The sequence below is a fragment of the Macaca mulatta genome, chromosome 10, assembly GCF_049350105.2.
Source record: "Macaca mulatta isolate MMU2019108-1 chromosome 10, T2T-MMU8v2.0, whole genome shotgun sequence".
Taxonomy (NCBI): Eukaryota; Metazoa; Chordata; class Mammalia; order Primates; family Cercopithecidae; genus Macaca; species Macaca mulatta.
The window spans coordinates 74,699,494-74,723,697 of NC_133415.1; the positions used below are offsets into that span (position 1 = coordinate 74,699,494).

A 24,204-nucleotide genomic window follows, 5' to 3' on the forward strand; every position below is an offset into this window, starting at 1 on the left:
GGGAAGAAAAAGTAATATCTTTCCTCATTCATCACAAAGTTCATGGCTGAGACCCTCTACAACAAAAGACAGATTAACAAGACAGACATACAAATTTATTTAATGTAAGTTTTACGTGACAAAGGAGCCTTCAGAAACAAAGACAGAAACAGAGATAACTGTATAGTTCTATGTTTAGTTTTGATAAAGAATGGATAGTCATATAGAAGCATGATTAGACAAAAGTGGTTATGATATAATGGTCATGAACTGGGGGGAACTAAGAAGTCTCTTTAGATTCTTCTTGGCATCTTTGTGTTATCATTTCTTTCCTCCAGGTATAAAGTGGGATACCTGTCACATGAAGTTGTCTCAGGGAAGAAGGTCAGAGATTGACCTTCCAGCTTCTGCAGTTTTCTCAATTTCCTTTAGCTCAAAATACTCAGTATGTCAAGGTGCCATGTTTTCAAGTATTGTGTTCTGAGCCCTGGCAATTTAATTCAATCTGCAATAATCAGTTTTCAAAGAAATTAGAATACAATGAAGGAAGTACAACAGCTTCCTAAGAGAAGAACTGAGTTGTTTCAAAAGATTGCTTGGATGTGGGTTGTTTGCCTGTTGCAATTCCCTTGGAAATGACATCTGAGTTCCTATGCCAGTCCTTCAAAATCCTCTAGAACACGTCAGGGAGCTGAAATTGTATTAAAAGTACATAGTTGTCCATGACTGAGGTTTTCCAGCCTGATAATCCCTTGCCATTCACCTTTAGACTGGTGCAGGCCAGGCTCAAGCTAGGGAGCAATAATGGTACAGAAGGGCTCAGTGGCAGAAGTGGAACCTATCTACACGTGATGTCCTCTGAGGGGTCATGTTCTTAAGTGCGTAGTAAGTCCACCCCTGGCTTAACAATATTTTGATCTTTCAGAAACAGAAGATAGTTTGTATATTAATCTTTTTAAAATTTCAATAGGTTTCTGGAGAACAGGTGGTGTTTGGTTACAGGAATAAGTTCTTTAGTGGTGATTACTGAGATTTTGTACACCCATCACCCAAGCAGCATACACTGTACCCAATGTATAATCTTTTATCCCTCACCCCACTCTCACCCTTTCCCTTGAGTCCCCAAAGTCCACCATATTATTGTTATCCCTTTGCATCTTCATAGCTTGGCTCCCACTTATGAGTGAGAACATGTGTACATACATATTAATCATTTTTATAGTAGTGAATTATAGAAGTGACTGCTAGAAAGAAATTTTTTTGATAGCATGCAAGATATATCAACCTTTAGAGAGAAAAAAAAAAATATATATATATATAGTGTTTGTGGTGGGAGGATACAGAAGCCTGAGGAAAGGAATGTATAATCTAACCGGGTTTCTCTCTTTCATAAATAATAAATCCATTTTAATAGAATTTGGTTTTGACATATCAAAAATATGCTCCAGAGTAAAAATCATCTTCTTTCTTATCTTTTATGCCTCTGAAATAAAGTACTTCTGTTCTTACTAAGGGGCAGTAAAGAGCAAAGGGTATTTTATTGCTACTGAGAATTTAACATAAACAGAGTTAACATCATCAGCCCTAAAGAATATAAAAGTTCTGAGAAATAAGAAGATTAGGCCATCCTGGGATACTTGTAAATGAAAGACTCTAAGGGTTTTTTTCCCTCTCTCAGAAGTAGAACTTGTCACTGTTTTCAAGGACAGAACTAACAGAATACATGGTAGATGTCTATACTTTACCATGCAGAAAAGCAACAACTTCTCCCTTAGTAGGAGGTGGTAGCCATATGCAACAATTTTCAGGGATAATTCAGCCCTTTTTGCTCTAACAGTAGTAGTTCTGAGAAGGTCTGGGAAAATAGAAAACAAAAGGGCAACATGCACAAAATAAGTACAGTTTCAGGTAGAGGTCACAGATTATTCCATACTGGTCTCTCCTGGATCTTTCAAGGTGTTCTTAACCCAGGGCTCCCTGGTCACAGAGGACCCCTGTCTTTAAAAAGTCCTGGGGTTCCAGAGTGGGGACCATGAGATTGGAGGCTTAGGTTGACCTCTTCCTCAGCTTAAGTTTCTTTTTTGCAGGAATACTCTTTGAGTTATTTCTGTTTAGCCAAGATGGGAACTCAAGCTGGGAGCATAGGGGAAAGACTAGAGAATCTTTAGGTCCCTGGATTTGCCTTAGATTATTGGTTCTTAAAGTATGGTACCCTGACAGCAAACATCACCTGGGACTTCTTAGAAATGCAAAATCTCAAGCCCCATCCAGACCTAAATCAGAAACTCTGTGGGTGGGGTCCAGGAAACCATGGGGTATCCAGCTAGCCAGGTGATTCCAATGTAAGCTAAAGTTTGAGAAAACAGCCTTAGATCAAGTCTCCAGCAAAAAAGGAAAAAAGGAGGAAGAGGAAAATGGTCTTTAAATGTTTATCCAGCCCAGCCCAATTTACCAGGAAAAAGAGGCTGGCTAAGTATTTGGAACAAAAGCTTGGGTAAGTAAGAAAGACAGCCCATTTGTCTAGAATGCATACTTTTCTCAGGAAGTCCATGGGAAACTGAGCTTATGGAGATTCTGAAGGCCAGTACTTGCTTTCCATCCAAGACCAAGAGTAGATACTGAAGGCTTGAAGTAAATGAATAATTTTCTCAACCATTTTTTTTTCAAGCCTCATCCTTAAGAGTTAAGTAAGAAGAAACCAGTTAAGAATGACAAGCAACTTGAGGAAAGTAAATAAAGGGTGACTGAGTCATAACCAAACACTCAGCCAACACAACATCCCTTTAATCTGCAATGCAGACTTCGCAGCCACTTAAATAACTTCAAGCAGTTACCTCTTTTGGCCCAAACCGTTATGCTCCGTGTTAACTACAAGCTATGAATGCTAATATTTCTCCTAAGAACTCAGAAAAAAAAAATTGGGTAAGAGTCACCCAGCAAATTCCTTTAAGTTTAAGGAACTGCAACTGACAAATGACCTGAAGAGAAAGATTATGTTAAAACACAAGGATTCCAGAAGAAATGTGCTCTCCGCTGTACTGGAAAGCAGCATCTTGCCTCACCGCCTTTCCCTTTACATTCTCCTCTCTGGATTCATCGGAATTGATTCCTTGCCCCCAGTACTGAGCATTTTGCACATTTCTCTTTTCTTCTCATTTACTAACTTACTGGTTATTTACTCCCCTAAACTTACTGGTTATTATTTAGAGAAACTGGATCAGGCACCACTCTGTATTTTCACTTAAGCACCTCGTACTTCCCCTCTTTGAAAAACTCACCACCCTACATGGTAAACAGCTATTTGTTTATCTGTATCGTCACTATATGATGACTTCTGTGAAGGCTGGGGCCTTTTTTGCTACTATAGTGTCCAGTATACAGCAGTAAACAATGAATGAATGAAAGAATGAATGTATGAATATCTTACTATGTGGAGGAGCTCCCAACCAATCCCCAAAACAAATCAAGGCAGAAAGGACAATGGACTCTTCTCTTATACAAATACACACTTTATCTTTCCTTCCCGCCCTCCCTCCCTCCCTCCCTCTCTCCCTCCCTCCCTCCCTCCCTCTCTTCCTTCCTTCCTTCCTTCCTTCCTTCCTTCCTTCCTTCCTTCCTTCCTTCCTCTCTTTATCTCTTTCTCACAGAGTCTCTCTCTGTCACCCAGGCTGGAGTGCAGTGACTTCTTTCCTTCCTTCCCTCCCCCACTTCCTTCCTTCCTTCCTTCCTTCCTTCTTTCCTTCCTTCCTTCCTCCTTCCTTCCTTCCTTTCTTTATCTCTTTCTCACAGAGTCTCTCTCTGTCACCCAGGCTAGAGTGCAGTGACTTCTTTCCTTCCTTCCTTCTTCCCCTTCCTTTCTTCCTTCCCTCCCTCCCTCCTTCCTTCCTTTCTTCCTTCCTTCTTCTTTCCCTTTCCTCTTTCCTTTCCATTCTGTTCCATTCCATTCTTTCCTTTATTTCCTTATTTCTGTCTGTGTCTCTATCTCTCTCTCTGTCTCTCTCTCTCTCTCTTTTTCTTTCTTTCTTGAGTCTCACTCTGTCACCCAGGGTGGAGTGCAGTGGCATGATCTGGGCTCACTGCAACCTCTGCTTCCCGGGTTCAAGTGATTCTCCTGCCTCAGCCTCCTGAGTAGCTAGGATTACAGGTGTGCACCACCACACCCGGCTAATTTTTGAGTTTTTAGTAGAGACAGGGTTTCGCCATGTTGGTCAGGCTTGTCTCAAACTCCTGGCCTCAGGTGATCTGCCTGCCTTGGCCTCCCAAACTGCTGAGATTACAGGAGTGAGCCACTGCGCTCAGCCCAAATGCACACTTTAGTACCATTTCTGCGTATACCTGCTTCTCTCTCCAGTATCTTGAAATGCTGTTCACAATGTTTTGTTCTCAACTCACACCCTGCTGCCTGCCTGCTGCAGGCTAAAATCAGGCCTGTAGAACGAGTTTCCATTCTTCACTAAGTTTGACAGCCTCAGTTGTGCCTATAAATAATTTCTAGAATAAACATCCCAACCACACCTCTACGGCCTGAACCTCTAATCTCCTTAGACCCTCTGACCACTGTCCCTTAGTAAGGGCTATTCAGATTGGCACCTAGGTCCTCACTGGTGGGGCTTGACCCTGGACATGTCCTCTTGAGGTGTGTGGTGTTCTTATCCTTAGAGACTGTCTCTTTAGAGGACACCTCTGGGCAGCTCATAAGGTCCTCCTGTCTCTTATGCCCAGTCCTCTGTACTTTGCCCTTCATTTGCCCTTGAACTGCCTGCCACAATTATTAGGCAAAACATCGCCAACATGAATCATATATGTCAAGAGGGAAAGCTCTTTTTAGAAGCCTGATTTTGCCTTAATTATTGGACTATTTCAAAAGAAGATTTTTATTTTATCTTCGCTTGAATAAGCTCTCTGAAGGTTGCCTCAGGCGTGAGTATGGAGTAAGCCTGAGGATTGTAAAATCAGACTTCACAAAAATGGGCAAAGTGCTCTGGAAAGCAGCAGGCACAAATTCAAGGACTCAAGGCATCCCTTATTTTAAAACTATTTTCTGATTAAAATAAACACACACACAACGAGCTCTTCAATTTAATCAAAATTCCTTGTATTTAAAAATTCTCCAAGCTACTTTATAAATAGGTCTTTGCTATTATTATACAGGAGTCATAAGAAGAGGATAAAGCCTAAGACCATGCATATTAGAACTGAGCCCAGACCATAGAAGGAGAAAATAAAACATTCCTCCTCAAGTTTTCAAGCTTAAGGATATCCGAAATCAACAGTCTTCATATGTTCATACACACAGAGGTACTGCCCCATGACCTGAAAGGAACCTTTAGTCAAAAAAATGTCACCTACATAAATCTCAAATCTCACACAAGGTCATTTATCTCCTTATGTGTCCAAAATTGTTCCACCTGAAGTCCAAAAGCTTAAAGTAAGTACAGAGATGGAACTAATAAAATAAAGATAGTGAGAAAAAAAATTACATGGAATTCGAGGTTTGGGGAGGTTGATTTAATTTTTTTATACATGCACATTATTTTCAAAATCTCTAAACCTTTCTTCCTCTTTGTCTTTTTTATGCACAAAAAATACATCCAGTCTGAAAGGAAAAGGAAACAAAATCCTTAATCTCAGTTAGCTTATGTTAAAAGTGTTACCTTTTCAGACCCCTCCTCCTCAGGTTTGGCATTATTAATTAACTACTACTTCAAATAATGGGAAATCTACTGTGCAAATTGGTTTATGTAAGTGAGGCTGCACATTAAAACTAGCTGTAAATATTAGATGCTGTCTTTGGCTTTGTCTGATAGACCAGCAGGGAGAGTGGAGTTGGAATTGAGTCTATTTCATTCACATCAGAAATACCAGCAATAACATTCACACAACTTGAAATAAATCTAACGTGACATTGGAAAAGTGAATTAGAAAGATACAAAGTTTATGGTTTTATAAGTAATTTGACCATCTTTAAAATGAGTCTGCATTTGATTATATATTACACTGTTTCCACAATTAATATTAAATTAATATGAGCTATATAGCATGCTGGAATGGAAACAGAAGGGCAATTGGAGATGAAAGACCTGCATTCCAGCCCCAGCTCTGTCCCAACTAGGTGTGTGATCTTGAGGAAGACCCTTAACCCTTTGAGCCTTAGTATCCTTGTCTGTAAAATACAGAGGCTGAAACAGTAATTTATCTGATGCTTTCTTAGCTTATATTAGTTTGATCTCTGTGATGCCAAAAAAACATTAGTTTGATTAAACATTATTTGAGCTCCTGTGACATATAAATGTTATTTAAGAACCATATATATCCTTCCTGAAATATATTTCCAAAAATGAAAAAATGAATGCCACATTCAGATGGGCCAAGTAATATTTAAAACAATGCATTACTATTGTGTATTAAAGAGTAACTGACAGAGTAATGACATAGTGGCATTTCTAGAACAACTCTTCAGTATCAAAGCACACTTTCAAGATGCCAAATCCTTGCCCAATTCTTGTAAGGTCAACAGTCTTCAAATAATTGTCCCTTTCATAAGATGGGTGCTTTTATTGGATTATTTTAAAACATGTTTGCTGCCATTGCTTATATAGAAACTGAAAAACATCCCTCACTCTAACAAGGCCCAGAGGCAATAAGAAGGATATCAAAGGTCAGAGAGTTGGATGTGAAGCAATTCCCAAGAGTTCACATGGTGTTTTATTTTAGCAAATTTCTTTACCTTCTAATTCAAACCATATCCACAGGCAGGGAAAGAGAGAGAAAATGGAGCTTCTTTAACTAAATTCCCTGCCCCTTGTTAGACAAATCCTTGCTTTTCCCAAGTGTCAGTACTAACAAACAGTTACAAAATTGCTTTGGTCCTTGTGTCTGCAATCAATTTGTTTTGTTGTTGTTGTTGTTTGCTTGTTTTTTTCTGAAGGGATAAAGTTTGATCCAGCGTATTCTAAAATGCTACAAGACTCCCAGCAAGTTTCAAAGACACATCAGAAAGAACTCAATGGCCTGACCTGGAGACCAGGAGGATGACATTCTCATTAGGCAAGAGATGCTGAACTTTCTGCAGTAATGAGAAATGAAAGTCACCACTCTGCTCTAAAAGCTTATGCTAGGGGCTATTTACCACTGACATGACACACTTCTAGAAGCTCTCACAATAAAGGCACCCAGCATCCATTTACTGTTTCACCATTTACCAACTATTTTTACATATTCTCTTGAAGTTAGAAATCTTAACACAACTGGAAAAACGTGGAAAGTAAAGCTCAGAAAGCTTAGAATCCCTCAATTATGGTAGAACTATTAATAGAATTTAACAAACCTTTTGACCGAACACCCTCATTGTCTGATCTTGGTTCTCATGACGAAAGTTCCTTAATTTTAAGTAAAAAACACTCTAAAGATATGGCCTCCAACCAAAATGAGGGGAACTCATCCTTTCCTGGGACTGTATTTAAGCTGCTTTAATAAGGGGTAGTTAAATCAAAAATAAGGATTGCTTCAATAAAAGACATGCCCACATTACTATCAGTATCCAATTTCCCACTTTGAAATGACCTGAGGACAGAGATCCTGGTAACCTCAGCATCAACATCAGCAAATATTTTATATTATCAAAAAAAAAAAAAAAAACCCAAAAAATTTCAAGTTTCTTTTTAAAATTCCCTTATAAAATCATTATTCACTTTAGATAGATCACTGTGTCTTTAAATCCTGGCTTTGTTTGTAGAGTGTTCCAAATATGATTGAGAAAACTTAGTTTTGGCCAGGCGCGGTGGCTCAAGCCTGTAATCCCAGCACTTTGGGAGGCCGAGACGGACGGATCACGAGGTCAGGAGATCGAGACCATCCTGGCTAACACGGTGAAACCCCGTCTCTACTAAAAAATACAAAAAACTAGCCGGGCGTGGTGGTGGGCGCCCATAGTCCCAGCTACTCGGGAGGCTGAGGCAGGAGAATGGTGTGAACCCGGGAGGCGGAGTTTGCAGTGAGCTGAGATCTAGCCACTGCACTCCAGCCTGGGCAACAGAGCGAGACTCCGTCTCAAAAAAAAAAACAAAACAAAACAAAAAAAACTTAGTTTTATAAAAACATCACAATCTAGCCACTTAGGCCATGCCATTAATTGGTCTACAATGCTATTTTGGGAATTTTTGTAGGGATTATTTTAATAAAATCAATGTTGCTGCCTATATTTAATACTGGTGAAATCACAAGTATGATTAAGCCATTGCATATATATTTTGATTTCTATTCTGCCCTATTTGAAACCAACCCCCAAGGTAAAACAGGAAAAGAGATAAGATTCAAGTGTGACAATTGCACGAATAATAAGTTAAATTGAGTTTTGTGGACAAAATAGCTACTGTCACTAAATTAATTATTGTGCTCTGAAGTTTTTCAGAGAAGAAAGCTTATAATCAAGGTATATTTTGGCCATCTATGTTACACCTTCCCATGACCAATTTTTGTGAAAAAAGGAGAAAAGACTTTGCTGGATACCCTTATTTCCTAACTGTCAACTCACTGTAAATATCTTAAAGTATGGAATCTAGCATATATATTCTGTTCAAAATATGCCTTTTTGAGTAGCTGAACCTTTTGGTCTTCAAGCTCAATGTTCTTATGTTGGTCCTGATCTTTCTTAACCTTTCTAGAATGTAACTCCCACCTTCGGCCTGATCCTCTTTCCACATGTGGCCATCCCTCCAACTCCTCTGTCCTTTATCCTTTTTGGCTCTCAGTATTCTCCCTCCCAGGGCAATCCTATGGTATTGCTCTTCTCCTCACCCTTCCAAAACTCCACTCCCTGGTTTTTCAGCAGCCTCCTAAGATATCTCCACCAGTGCTCCCTCCAGTATTGCAGATGTCCAAATATGTCCTGAGCTGGACTCACTGCTACAAAAGGACTGCTTTGAAGAATGAGCCATATTATCAAGATCGATGTAAAAGTGAGCAATGCAAAGATCGTAGAAGTTAAAAAAACAAAAACAAAAACAAAAACAACAACTACAGGACAAAAGAAAAAGGCCTTTTTATGTGAAAAACATCTGAACTTTTGGTGAACTCCAACCTTAACAGGCTAATGGTGAAGAGGTACTTGTTGAAACCTTAACGCAGTGTTAGGAAGGTCACTGATCAAGGGCTATAACAATATTAATGAACTTTCAGATCCTAACATTGCTTAGAGTATTTTGTACATTTCTGTGCCACAATTTTAAGAACCATATCAACAAAATACCAGAATGTTGAAGAATATGAAAGTTATAACATTTAAGCAACAGTTGATAAAAGACAATCCTAGGGATTTCAGACTTAATCTGAGCTCTTCCTGTAATAGAGTGGGAACAGAGGCCAAGAAACCTTAGGTGAGCTGGGCAAGGAGCCACAATCCTGCTGGTGGAACTGCAACAGAACCACATCCTTGAACTGCCAGTCCAAAACCCAATCTCACTGGTGCAGAGCGAAAACATGCCTTTGAAAAATTGTGTCTGTTCTTTAGTTTAAAAATATGGAAATTACTGTTGTTTGCCTTAAGGGAAAGAAAAACATAAGAGATCAGAAGAAATGAGATATAAGATTAAGCCATGAAATGCAGATAAATCATGCATACTCTCTTTCAAGAAAGTTCCCATCTCTTCTGCTTTATATCACAAAGTAATTTTATTAAGGTTTTATGGAAAGGTCACTATTGCATTTCTGTAATATTAAAATCTATCTTAGCATACAGAAATCCCTCATGAGCCTGAAATATTAGTTCAAGACTAAGTTTATTAAGGTTTTGGCATGACTCAATATTAACTTTCTCCAAATATTACAACCATTTTCAAATCAGATAAGCAGTGGGATATAAAACTGTGGCTCATAAAAATAAAATCAGGAAAATGGAATCATTGCTTATTAGTTCTTAGAGATTAACTTTATACTTTAAAATTGTGAGGGAGCTTATCAAAACAGTTCATTCTGTATTGGTACTTTCATTTCACAAAAGAATCAGACAGAAACATGATTAAGGTCTTTGTAGCATATATCAAAGTAAACCGATATTTTAAGACAAATTCAGTTCAAGTACCAGTAATAACTTTAGTTATCTTCATAATCCCTTCTGTTTCCTAATACTTTCATCCATGAGTTGAGTGATGATTAAACAGAGAAATGCCTGGTATGTCAGTGCTTGAGTCAGCTGGGTCTGATACCTCAGGTTTTCTAACTCATATATTCCAGAAAAGGTATAAAGTTTATCTGACAGAAACAGATAGCAGACACCTGTTACTTGGCAATGCGTGAATTTATTGTCATGATTTTTTTTAAAATAAAATGTTCACTGTTAACAAACATGCTGAAAAAGTATGATGCTCCCTGGTGAGGAAAAAACAAACAAAAAAAACCACTACCTGAAATTCACAGAGCATCCACTATCTCAAAAGATCACGCATAAATATGGTATTCTTTGACCCACAGATTAGAGACCTGGCAAGAGATTGAAGAAGTTGTTTGGCTCACAGCCAGGTGTCCAGGAAGGTGACCATGGAAATCTTTCTGGTTATTTGACCATACAGATCCTAGGGGACGGAAAGTCTATATAAAGATACTGATGGCTCTTCAAAATTCCCTCCTACCAGATCTCAGGTCTCTTTCCTTCGTTTAGTTCTCTGTAGACTTCAGCAGTTGATTAGAATCCTCTATCCATGAGGTCATGACTCAGAATGACCTCACTGGCATGATCTTAAAATACTGTGAATCCCACTGTATGTTGTGGTTATGTTTGAACCTAGATGAGTACCTCAAGATACATTCTTAGTTCTCTGCAGAGTACTATGTCACATTCTTAAGCTTAAGTAATTGGCCACACAACTAGCATTTTCTCTCTTGGCCTCATGGAATAAAACACTGGTCCTGAGACAAAAGGCTTTAGGTCTGAAGAAATAGATGTAAACACTGAAGCAAAACCAGAAGCCAGAGAGCCTTCCCTAATTATCACCTTCCAAACCTAAATCTGTCTCTTCCACTATACCCATAACCACCTCCTCATATGATAAATACAAACTTTGGCAAAACTTTTACAAAGTTTTGTATGTAGGTTTATGGGTGGAGATATATCCCAAATGTGTTAATTATATTTTAGCCTATTTGATTGTTGATAAACTACCTAATTATAGGCATCTATGTCCAAGAATTTAAAAGTAGATGGAAAAAACCCTAAAACTCCTAAACTCCAGGCTAATTTCAAATACCCACCAACACACACATTTACACAAGATATCTTACATTTTCATGAGACACATGAATTCCTTTTAATGGCAAAGTGCATTCCATGTGAAAAGAACCAATTTTAAGACCTGTATCAACGAATAACTATGAAGCCGAAAGAGAATCTCACAAACTATATTTCAAGGAGTTTCTCCATCTGAAAACAGACATGCCTATAATGTCACTTTGCAGGAGGCTCCCAAGATAAAAGAGATGATGCCTACACATTTATGGCATTGTTCTATTTCACAACAGACATGGACACTATTTTCACTGCTGTACAGCATTCTAACCCCTGCAAGTAAACACTGGCATTGACCCTGTTCTGGCTGTTCACTTGCTACCTGGAGCCATATTTACTCTGGTCTTTAGTTTACCAGACAGTAGAATGTTCCATCAAGCTTTTCTAGGATCTAAAACATCTTTTTTGCTTATTTTGTTTATGGCCCCAAAGCATGCATTTGTTGATCATGTATTTTCAAAATTTTCTCCAGCAGAACTGTTTACCGGGTCACACAGAGTAACAAATATATCCTCTGTAATGTTTATTTACTTTCCTGAGAAAGAAGAACCTCAGAAAGCTGTTCTATAATGCAGTAATAAATAAGCATGTACTCAAGCATATCAATTTATTATAAAAGAGGGCCCCTAAGCGGGTTTCTAGATTTCCTATGAATTCTAGTATGAGAACTATACTATGCTAAAAAGAACTTAGTAAGTCAGGCTTTATTTAGTAAATCAGGCTTTATTTACTAAAGGCCACAGAAAGTAAAAATGATAATTCAATTTTTTCTTTGACTAAACAATGCACACCACAGCCCAGTATTAGTCACATGAAACCAATAAGTTGGCTCTAATCAACTTATCTTGAAAATAAACAAATGTGTTCATAACAAGGCTGGTTTGCCCTGGTTAAAATAATGCCATTAGAAACTGACTATAATTACATTTTTAAAATGCTAAAAATTTCTAAATTGTTTACATTTATTACAATATGTTACTTTTGTAACAAATTTTTAAAAAATATTCCTAGCACACTTACACAGAAAGTTCCTTGTTTTTTTGACGGTTTTCTTTGCAGAAAATGAGTTTGTAAAAATAACATATCTTCATGCAGCATGTTTTATCATGCTGAAAGTGAATGTTCTCCCCTCCCTTCAGCATCCTCCCATTTATAGTCCTGTAACATCAAGGCCATTGTAACTTAAATAACTGCTTTTTCATTTATAACATATAATGAGTTGGGTCTTATTGAAACAACTTAAGCAGAGCTCTAGACCTGGTTTAACAACGAATCCTTCTGAGAACCTAAATTATAATAAAGCACTACATAAATATGGAACATGTTTTTTAAAGGATTATATCTGGTAAAATGGCAAGAATTACCAGCAAATGCTGTATAGTCTATTTATCTTTGATCTATTTATCTATTTCCTGTGGAAGAAGGTATTTCTATACATGTCATAGATACTGATGATTAGCAAACACAGAGTCAATCTTGGAAGCAGATTTTTCACAGGGTGGAACAAGGTGAGAAATTCATTTAATGTTGGAGGAGAGGGACAAAAAAGATCATACATTTCCCTCTCCTCTGTCTCTTTCTTCAAACCCATATAATTCTCTATATCTTTGGTTCTTTATCCTTTCTTCACAGGGCTCCTCATCTCCCTTGGAATACAAGCCAATCTATACAATACGCTGTATAAGACCTTATATAATCTAGCCTTATATCTCTCTGCATTCATCTCCTATTCCTTTCCCATGCTCACTTGACTCTAGCCACACGGACTTCCTCCTGTACCTCATAGAGGCCACTTGCAATTCTGCCTCAGGGCCTTTGCGGATACCATTACCTCAGTTTAGACCATTCTTCCCTAAATATCGGCATGGCTTACTGCCTAAATGTCACCATATCTAAGATGCTTTTCCTGGCCACTCAGAGCAAAATGGCATCTCACCACCACCAGGATCTTTCTTCTTACCTCCTAGATGTTTCTACGTAACACACACCAACAATTTGATCTCTGATCCTTTATATATCTTGTTTGTGTTTTCCTCTACCAGAGTAGTGACTTATATATTTTGTTTTCTGCTGTGTTTCTGTCACATAAATATATGGGACACATAGTGGGTGCTCCATATAGAATTGTATAGAATGAATGAATGTGTCCCTCTTCTGACTTTTCTCAATGAAGGAATTAACAGAGGAATCCATACATGACAGTGGCCTTAAGTGTTGGTGACTCAGGGATAGAAAACAATTAAATGGAACATTAAAAAATATAATAGAAAGGGAATAAACTAGGACATTAGGGTTAAATATAGCCTCTTTTTTCTTTATCAAGGGATGATTTATTATTTCACTGTGTCCCTGCTAAGCTAGATACTACGTAGAATTCAATAGTGGATAAGACACAGACTCTATCCTAACAAACTCAAATCCAGCAGAGTAGGTAGACTATTCAACATAAGCAAAAAAATATTTTACAGGAATTTAGAACCAGGAGAGATGACCCCTGCCCAGGAGAGAAAAGGGTGGAAAGGCCTCCTGGAGAAAGCTTCTGAGCTAGGCCATAAAGGATAAGAATCCTTATGTGAAATGCAACATGTAATGTTGAGACTATAAATGATCAGCAGCTAGACATCATCTTGCTTCTGAAACCTTAAAGTACTTCATAAAACCATCCCCCAAACACCACCTATGAGATCAGCCTTCAGTCACATAAGGGTTGAAGATAGAAATTCATGGTGTCTTTGAATATGGCTAACTCTGAAAGGCCTCAGTGGATTTTGTTAAGGGAAAATAAGTGAGACAGAACTCTGTCATGTGAGACAAATGTAATACATAATTGCATACAGGGCTTTATTTACTTACCATCCTCCTTTGCATGCAGCCTCAGTTGGGGGCAGGGGTAGAAGGAGGAGCAGGTATATGACTAGTTCAGACCAATGGCTTCTCCCTGAAGATGAAGTGTGGCCCTTCTCAGGGGATATATTTACTGCTCCTTCTCCAGGCATGGTAGACCATTGCCAAGCATGACCTGAAAGTATTCCCCTCCCTTGATCACACTCCTTTGTAATATGACTACACAGCTTCTCCCATCAAGATATGAAGACTGTTGTTCTACATGGATATTGAATATGAGTTTTAGACATGCGACTTGCTTTGAAACAAATCAGAGGCATGAAAAGTACTTGTATGTTGGGGTTTTCCTTCTTGTTCTCTTTGAAACCCTGAGATTATCGTGTTTAAAAGGTTAAGAAAACCTATTGGAAGATGAGAGGCCACATAGAGAGAAGTCTCAGTCAATCCAGTCATCCCGGCTAAGGCCCCAGATATGTGAGTGAGGCTATCCTAGGTTATTCAACCTGAGCCAAGCCAGCCATGGCCAGAAAAACCACCCAACAAATACAGAGAAACAGAGAATTGTGAGAAATAACACATGTTTAAAAAAAATTCTACAAAATTTGAGGGTGGTTTGTTACACAACAAAAGCTAACCTATATACCTGCTAAAATAGGTTGAATCGGATGACAGATCTCTGTGGGTCTCTAGTGAGTAAGTGGGCACTGTGATTATGTTATATAAATGATATTATTTAAGAGTATTAAGGAGATACAGGGAAGAAGAGAGGAAATCCAAAAAAAGGTAGGGAGAGGAAGCAATTAGAAACTTGCAAAGCAGTCCAGAGTGTGAGTATGGGGGTATAATAAGATTAAAGTAAACCATCTGTGACTCTAAAGTACATAGAACTGTAACATCACTTTTCTGGATGACATTAATTATTGTGAACACAAATATGTCAACCTTATTGTGAGCAACCTGACAGAGAAATGTTTATATCCTATTTTTCTCTGAATCTCTCCTACCTGCTTTTCTAAAGCCTATACCTAGAAGAGAGACTGGTACTATAACAGATGATTAGAGAATCTTTGATGAAGGAGTGAATAACTGAATGAAGAAAGGAATGCCTTGGTCACCATGCCCTGTGGTAACAAGGTTGTGTGTCCGCATTTTGTTCTATATCTCTTTTGATGCCAGGCTTTGTTTTCTCCCAAACTGTTCCTGTTTATAGCTCCTATTCTCTTCAGAGGAAGGAACAAGGGAAAGATTATGTGATACATAAGGATCAGTAGGCTCTGAGTGAGGGCAGCTGGATTTTATAATAGCATTTTATAGCAGGGTCTGTATACTAGCCATTTACAACATTTGGCTGTATTTTTCACTTCTGGATGTTTTACTTTTTGTTTAACTTGGACGGCTGATATTGTTAGTAAGCTGATATCTAGATAAATAAAGTAGTCATGGAATATTTATTGAAATTTTAGAGTGTGTTTAATTCTTCAATGCAAATTTTTTTTCAATTAAACTAAATAAGAAGGAACAATATCAGCCATCTAACTACAGACAATTTTCCAGGGAACCTAAAATATAACTCATTCCCAATTTAATTTTGCAAAATCATTCAGCTCCACATTTCAAACTAAATAGAAACTAGCATTTTAAATATAAAACCTACATGTGTTAGCAGTTTTAGGTAATAAAATGTTATATGATAAACCTAAGAGTAAAACATTTTAGAATACAATTGTGTTTTTATATGTATTTTGCTTTACAGTTCAGTTGAATTACTTTGAAACTCTCCTAATCTGGAGTGTTTTCATTCCATCGTTTTAACCTAATATACAATGACTTATTTTAAATATTTTAATATGCCTAGCCTACAGACCCGGCTTGCAGTAAGAAAAATATTGTTCCAAAATTTTATTTTACATGCATAATATCACTTGCTAATTAACATATTATTAATAGTAACATTTTAAAATGATTAAACGACTTCTAATACTGCATTCTAAAATGTTCTTTCACATCGAATCTGTACAGAGACTTTATGTGACGGTGCTATTATTGTGTCTGTTTTGCAGTTAGGGAAATTAAGCCCTCAAGCAATTAAATCACTTTCCAAAGTCACAAAGCTACTGAACGGTGAAGCCAATATTTGAATAAGGTAGCCTCATGACCGGGTTAGCATACTTAACTGTCAAGAAATTCTGCTCTCTCTCAAAAATTTAATAGAAAAGCTCTTTGAAAAAGTGAAGTTCCTAAGAAAGTTTGAAGCATGATTTAATATGGGAAACTAATTCCAGAGAAACTTTCAAAACAGCATTTATTACATAAAATGTGGTATACCTCTTTTTTTTTGTTTTTTTTTTTTTTTTTTGAGCAGATGTTTCTTTGCCCTAAGCTAAGAGTCTCCTTCCTGTCTCCTTCCTTTGCTGAACTATAATACAAATATGCCTCCAGGCACTGTTATTATGAACACATGTTCAGCATACAGAACCACATTTCTGATACACTACCTTCTGCTGCGATTTACGCTGGATTTAATAGCTGGATTTACTTCAGCATGCTCAGTAAGGACTGTATCTCCCTCCAATTCAGTATTTCCTCACAGAGTGAAATTTCACAAAGAAAAGATGCAACCAAAGACAAGAACAGCTGATGCGAAGCAGGCTAGGTTCACAGTACACAATCAATAAGTCACAAACATAGGTGTTTGGCAGCACTGAAAATTCAAGCAAGGCAGGCATTAGTTTTCTTACCATTTTTCTTCCTAAGGAGAATGCTTTCCTGTTTGGTAACTTCAACTAACAGGGGATGAGAAACCCAGTGAAATTAGGATAGAGACACCCACCTCCTTTTCTTCCCTTCCCTTCTCCCCTGCCGCTCCATCTTTCAGATTAAAGTGGAGAACACAATATCTTTGTCCTTTGATAGGTCTTCCTGCCTTCTCTTCCCAACTTGGAAATCCAATGTGAAGAACCAGTGTTTTGAACCTTTACCCACAATCAAAATTCCACAGGAAATGGGAGGAGTATCAAAGGGCTTCGAAATTCAATGGATCTCCTTTCCAGAGGCCAGAAGGTCAGTGGCCCACTCAGATTAAACTTCTCAGCGAATATGACCTAAGTAGTTTATTAATCTTTATTCCTAGAAACCCCACAGCCCCTCTTCTAGTCAGAAGGCTGCTTTTTATGCAAGTCTTTTGGCTTCTAGCAACTGAACAAGTCAGTCCCCATCTTGGCTTATTATAGGTGCCTTGGCTTTACCATTTGTGAAATACAAAAGGGGTTGGCTGGCCAACAGCCAGTCTGTTCATAGCAATGGAAAACATGAAACACCCTAAACTCCAGCAATAGGGTGGGGTAAAGTCAACTATCACAAAGCCAAATGGCAAAACAGTACAAGGCCATTAAATGTGACGATTCCAAAGAGCTTTTCGTAACATGGGTAGGTGCTGGTAGTATTATTTTAAATGAAAAGGTAGAATGCAATATATTATTTCAACTACTCAAAAAGAGGCACAGAAACAAAACACAAAAGACTTGAAGGAAAATATTCAAACGTTAGCCAGTGGTTTCATTGGGGTGAAGGTCAGCATTTTTTCCTTTTTCAACTTTTATGTACGTTCTAATTTTTAAAATATCTTACCTGGATTTAAAAAATAATCTTCAAGGGAGATTAAAATGATGATGAACTCTTTGGAAGTAAGTCAATTATTGATACCTCTAAAATACCTTTCATATATCAAATTTCAGCTGAATTTCCTGCTAGTCACTCTTCTATTTTCCCTATTGTTCTCTCTGCCTAAAATGAATCTTCTATTCCCACCTATCTCCCCATCTTCCAATCCTGTCTGTCCTTTGATGTCTGGCTCAAATGTCACTTCACCCCTTGAAGTTTTCTCTAATTCTCTCTTCCTTTAAATCCCAAGTACTTTATACATACCTCTCCAAGGCAATGGATATTTCTATCTAGCACAATAATTATTTCAAGCTCATGTCTAAGTCTGAAAGAAGCTTCAGCTGCATGAGAAACTGAATTCAACTTTTACACTCTGCATAATACCTTGAACATAGGAAGTATTCAGTGAACTCACAGATAAAGGAATACACAAAAAGGAATACATTGGCAAGCAAACTGTTTAATTTTAGGTTTAACTTTGTAATCTGTCCTTAGAAATCTTCCTATTCTTTAACCAAATAACATACTCCAAATTTTTCCCACAGTTTTATAAAGTTATTAGCATCTTGATTAACTGAGGCCATCCAACATACAACGTATCTGTCTTACCTAGATGTAACCACCCAAGAAAGGAAATACAGTAAAGTTTTTATTTAAAAACAAAAAACAAAAAAAGTCAATGGGGAGCTCCATGAGGGCAGGACCTGTGAATCTTTCATTTTTGTGTTCTCCTGGAACATGGTAAGTTCTCAATGCACATTTGTTAAATAAGTGAAGAGAAATGAATGAGTGAATGAACAGGCATTATGTGAGTGAGACAACCTAACCTAGTCATGGCCTGTATGGACCATGTCCATTCTATGTGTTGGCTGCCATCAGATACTCACAGTGATTGCTAGTTTCCAGGACCCTGGAAGCCCAGCACTCATATCTGCTCCTTGTGAGATCCAGTGCAGCTCCCTCAAACTGTAAGCTGAAGGTTATGATATCTACCTGAAGAGTCTTTTTTAGGGTAATATCAGATGAAACTTATGCATAGGGCCCAGTGTCTAGTAAAGCATGCCATGAGTTGTCATGAGAGAGCTCGCTGGAGTAACCATGGGTAAATTAATAAGCTAACATTTTTGTTTAAACCTTTTTCTAAAATTTAATTTTGGAACTTTGTAAAGATATTTTCTGTGCTTCGCTTGAGCAGAAGTACCTGAAAGTGTAGATTAACTCAGTTCCTGGATGTCCTGTCTAAGCAATGTACACTCTTATATGCAATGCTGTTCTTATAAATCACAACTGGTCTGGAAACCATGCCAATAGAACATCAATACTAATTCTTTTCCAATTGGACTGCCATGAAATACAGCAGCATAAAAATGGCAAACTCCTGATTTACAGAGCATTTCAATTTGTAGTAGAAAGTTACTGACATGTATTAAAGTCTTGCAGTTCACAAGTCACCTCTCCCCTATCCACCAAGTATTGATAAACAGCTGTAACTGGGAGAGCTGTGCAACTGGAATTCTGTTTGCTCTGAACTTAAGCAAGCTTCTGTTCTCTATGTTCATATCTCTAAGAAAGCAACATGAAAACATTCACTCTGGGTGGCTTGTGAGATTTAATTGAATAAAAATAGCATAAAGTTACCTTCTAAGGCAATGTTGTTGTGGCTGCACATGGTCTTATAACTAAAACCAAGGTACTAGTCCTAATTTGTTTATTCTAAGGGAAATCACAGACACGGGGCAAAATGATCAAGTGACCAAAACTTTCAAAAAACAGTTTTATTTTATTGTTTCAAAACAGGAGTGCCTAGTCTGTGTGCTCCTTGAGCTATGGGCTTCAGGCTGAATTCCTCCTAGATAGGAAAGCTGTCTATGGCCTTCTGTCACAGTACTTGGGTCCCCTCGGTCATTATGCCCTCCCTTCCTTATGCCTTCTCTCCTCCCTTCCAGTGACTGAGCTCTAAAGCAAATCATCATCATGAGACTCACAAGGATACTGTTCTCACCAGAAGGAAGACCCTCCCTGACACTCATCAACTATTAAGACTCTAACCAGCAGTTGCCCTTTTGTAATTGTGGTGCAAGGTTAACAGCTGATAAACTGGTAATTAGACTACTGCAGGAAATCTGGCATTGGAGGTCAGATGGCTTGATGCTGTGCATCTTTAATCTGGCTTTGCCCTACCCATATGCCAAAGCAGGAAAACTGCATGGGCTGAGGCTAAGAACTCAGTATTCTTACATTTTCAGGGAAAGAAACAAAGCTGTTCTTTTTAGAAAATCAAATCATTATCCACAAATCAAAACAGCAAAGCTCTCTTTTCCTCTGTTTTGCTCAGGCCTGTTTGGCTTATCTATGGAAACAGCTCATGTTTTTCAAAAAAAAAATGGGCTGAGCAGTCTTTCAATATTTTGTTGCTAAGTAGTCCTTTCTAGGTTAAACATGTTTACTCTTTAAAAAGGCTGAAATTTTACTCCAGTGGTTAGACCCTGTAGCTCACATGCAGTGAATCCACTTCTCCCACACGTAAGGAAGATGACAGTCACACAGAGGCAGCAGGTGGAGAAGCTGGCTTCCAGGAACCTGGTCCAGGGCTTCCCAGACTTTACTGTGCATCCAGGTTACCTGGGGGCCCCGCTAAAATAATCAGTCTGATTCAGCACTTCTGGGGTAGGGACAGAAATTGCACATTTCTATTTCTTTTTCTTTTCCTTTTAGAGACAAGATCTTGCTCTGTCGCCTAGGCTGGAGTGCAGTGGTACAATCCTCACTCACTGCAGCCTGAAACTGGGTTCAAGCGATCCTCCCACCTCAGCCTCCCAAGTATGAAACTGCAGGTTTCTAACAAGCTCCCTGGTGATCTCAATGCTGCTGGACCATGGGCCATATTTTGAGTAGAGCAGAATAGCTGGGATTTGAATCTTCATTTCTGGAATTGCTTCTTATCAAAGGACTAGACTGCAGCCGTGAGCTAGAGGCAGGAATGACAAGCGTGGTATGGTGGGAAGAAAGAGCAGGGCCTAGGAATGGCACAGAACAAGGCTGGAGTTCTGGCTCTACCATATAACAGCCACGTGACCTTGGACAAATCCCTGGATCTCAATTTGCTGCTTTGTAAAATGAAATAAATAACCCCTCTCTCACAAAGCATGGAGAATAAAACATATAAAAATGTACCCAGAGGCTTGATTCTAATAGTGGCTTGTGACCTAATATTTCCTGGAAACTCAGTAAAATCCAGGTATTCCTCCCCGTCTGAGACTCACACCAGACTCCTCTTCTCAGGCCCGCACACCTGAATCCTGGCTTATGAAATGTGATTGGAAGTAGTTGTATCACATCTGGGCATGGTCCATAAAATCCTCCCAGGAACATCCCTTCCTCTTGGTGATTTGGTCCTTCTAACTACATCGACTCCAGGGTGAACTTGGAAGCTACATGCTAAAAATGACAGAGCTCTCATCAGCCTGGATTCCTGAATAAACAAAAACATGTGGCAGTCCCATCAACCCCTTCACCTGCCCAGTATTGTTAGATAAGCAAAGATAAATATTTTCAAGCCATTACATATTTGTGGTCCTCTTTGTTATAGCAGCTAGCCTGCCTAGGTGACACATTTGCCATCCAATTCCTTTCCTCCTCACCTTCCCACTCCCTACTGTGCTCTCCCTTGAAACAGTTCCACATGCATCCTAAACTGCAGTGTATGATTAAAAGTATAAGCTCTGAAATCAGAACAACTAGGTCGAAATTCACCTCCAACCTTTCCTTGTACAGCACTGGACAAGTATGGTCAATAAGTTTCCTATGCTTACTTTTGTCATCTGTGGAAAAAGAAGGATCATATCATTGCACATCTTTTGAGAAGGTCATGAGATAATGCATGTAATAGAGTTGGCACCTTACTTGGACAAAATAAGCACTCCATAAACAAGCAGCCATCACCAGCTCCCTGGTGATCTCAATGCTGCTGGTCCATGGGCCATATTTTGAGCAGAACAGAATTAGTTGGGATTTGAATCTTCATTTCTGGAATTGCTTCTTATCAAAAAACTAGACTGTGGCCATGAGCTAGAGGCAGAAATGACATGTGTGGTACGATAGGAAGAAAGAGCAGGGCCTGGGAATGGCACAGAACAAGGCTGGAGTTCTGGCTCTACCATTTAACAGCCACGTGACCTTGGGCAATCATAGGGTCCCATTTGATAATATGCCACTTGTTTCCTCCCACCAGGTAATGCTGTTTCATAAATGATATGGTTTGGCTGTGTCCCCACCCAAATATCAACTTGAATTGTATTTCCCAGAATTCCCACATGTTGTGGGAGGGACCCAATGGGAGGTAACTGAATCATGGGGTGTCAGTCTTTCCTGTGCTATTCTTGTGATACTGAATAAGTCTTGCAGGATCTGATGGGTTTATCAGGGGTTTACACTTTTGCTTCTTCCTCATTCTCTCTTGCTGCTTCCATGTAAGAAGTGCCTTGTACCCTCCGCCATGATTGTGAGACCTCACCATCCATGTGAAACTGTAAGTCAAATTAAACCCCCTTTTCTTCCCAGACTCGGGTATGTCTTTATCAGCAGCATGAAAATGGAAGAATACAATAAGAAATGTCATAAATCATTGTTCATGTGGTGGTTGAAACAGTATTTCCTACAATATGGTAAAATTCTAAAGAGTCTCTATCATATTCAAAGAGTTCCGAATTGGAAAGATTTTTTCAAGTATCTTAAGCATGGTTATATTTTTCTTACACTCGAATGACAATTACAAAATTAAAAGGGACAAAGAGGAAAGCGGCCAAATAATTAGTATAGATTTTAAAAATTTTAAATAAGGTAGGAATTTTACCACTTGAAAACCTTTACTGTACAGAAAAAGCAAGATTGTCAGATAACAAGGGATACTTGTATCTTTATCTGCTCTCTAGAACCATAGAGAAAACCTACCAGCAGATGGAAATTCTCAAGAGAAACAGTTTCTGAGGCTCAGAAACAAAGAGTAGAGGCAAAGCACAAGGCATGGTTTTCCTAGGACAAAAGGTATTTTTCTCTTTAACCCTACGGGGGATGTTTAAGGATAGAATTTGCCATTACAAAAATGCATTGTCCAAGGCTGATGGAAATAACTTTGCTGTTCCCAAACATGTGTTTACATGTGCAAATAAAACAGGGTCAGAATCTGATAATTTGGGGGGTAAAAGTCGTGTTCAGTCTTAATACCTAAGGAGTATGGTGCCCGTTAAGATACTGAAGACGAGCATAATTTCTCTCATCCTTCATTGCACTCTCTTTTTTATGGCAACTTAAAGGGATAAATATTGCAATTTTTAAGAGATGACATATAAGAAATTTTACTGAAAGCATTCGCCACCACAAGTAGTGTAAACTCAAGAAACCATAGCATTAGAAAGGAAAGTCAAGTGGACCAGGAATCTATAAAAAATCAGGTACATCTGTTTCATTAACATTTAATGCGCCTTTTCCTTTCTAAAGAAAAATAAACTGTAAGAACAATGAAAAACTGGCCTGGAGCAGGAACTGTGGAATTCAATTTTTTTTTCTTTAAAATACTCTAAATGTGACTCTTCCATCTAATTCTTCTCTCCTATCTAGCCAACGAGTTACGAAGTCCTGCTGGATTCTACTCCCTGGATCTCTCTGGCATCTGCCCCTGTCTTACCCTGACTCTAGGTTTTGTATTAATCCATCCTTTCCTGGGCTGCTGCAAAGTTTCCTAGTTAATATCCTGCCGGCAGTCTTCCTCCTGTTCTTTCTTTCATTCTCTACACAGAAGCCTAACTAAGTTTTCTAAAAATGTAAGTTTTATCATGTTACCTGATTAAAGCCCTTCAGTGGCTCACAACAATACACAAGATAAAAACCTACATTTAGTAATAACATGGCTTAACAAAGACGTACGTACTCTGGCTCGAGCATCTGTATCATCTGCTCCAAACAGACACCACACACACACACACACACACACACACACACACACACACTGCAACCACAATAACCAGTTCTGTATTATCATCTGAACAGAACATAACACCCTCCTCTTCCTCCTCCTTCACTTGGCAAATACCTACCCATCATCCATGAGTTAGCACAGATGTCACTGACTCTGGGACCCTTCTCTAACCCATAGCTTTGGGTGAGGGGCTCATTTGGGATCCCCTGCTTCTTCCATCTGACCAGTATATACAAACATAGGCTCTGGAGTCAGACTGCCCAAATTAAAATAGCAGGCATGCCTTTCATAACTGTGTGATCTTCAGCAAGTATAACCTCTCTGCATTTCAGTTTCCTCATTTGTAAAGTGGGAATAATCACAGTGCTTACTTCAAGAGCCCTGTTTTGAGAATTAAAGACGTTAATATTGAAAGGACTCAGAGGAAGGTCTGACATTTCATTATTGCTCGATACATACTAGGCAAGAG

General features: G+C 38.5%; 1 protein-coding gene across 40 annotated transcripts in view; it reads right to left on the minus strand.

The window, feature by feature from the left end:
- Positions 1 to 24,204, minus strand: part of PLCB4 (phospholipase C beta 4) — a 437,093-nt gene that overhangs the window by 210,056 nt on the left and 202,833 nt on the right. For 2 of the 40 annotated variants that reach the window (XM_077951226.1, XM_077951210.1), the window contains exon 1: positions 16,932 to 17,056. The exons of the other annotated variants lie outside the window; for them this stretch is intronic. The gene's annotated coding sequence lies outside the window, so the exon portion shown is untranslated. Of the gene's footprint in view, positions 1 to 16,931; positions 17,057 to 24,204 lie in introns of those variants that run through there. 40 annotated transcript variants of the gene reach the window in all.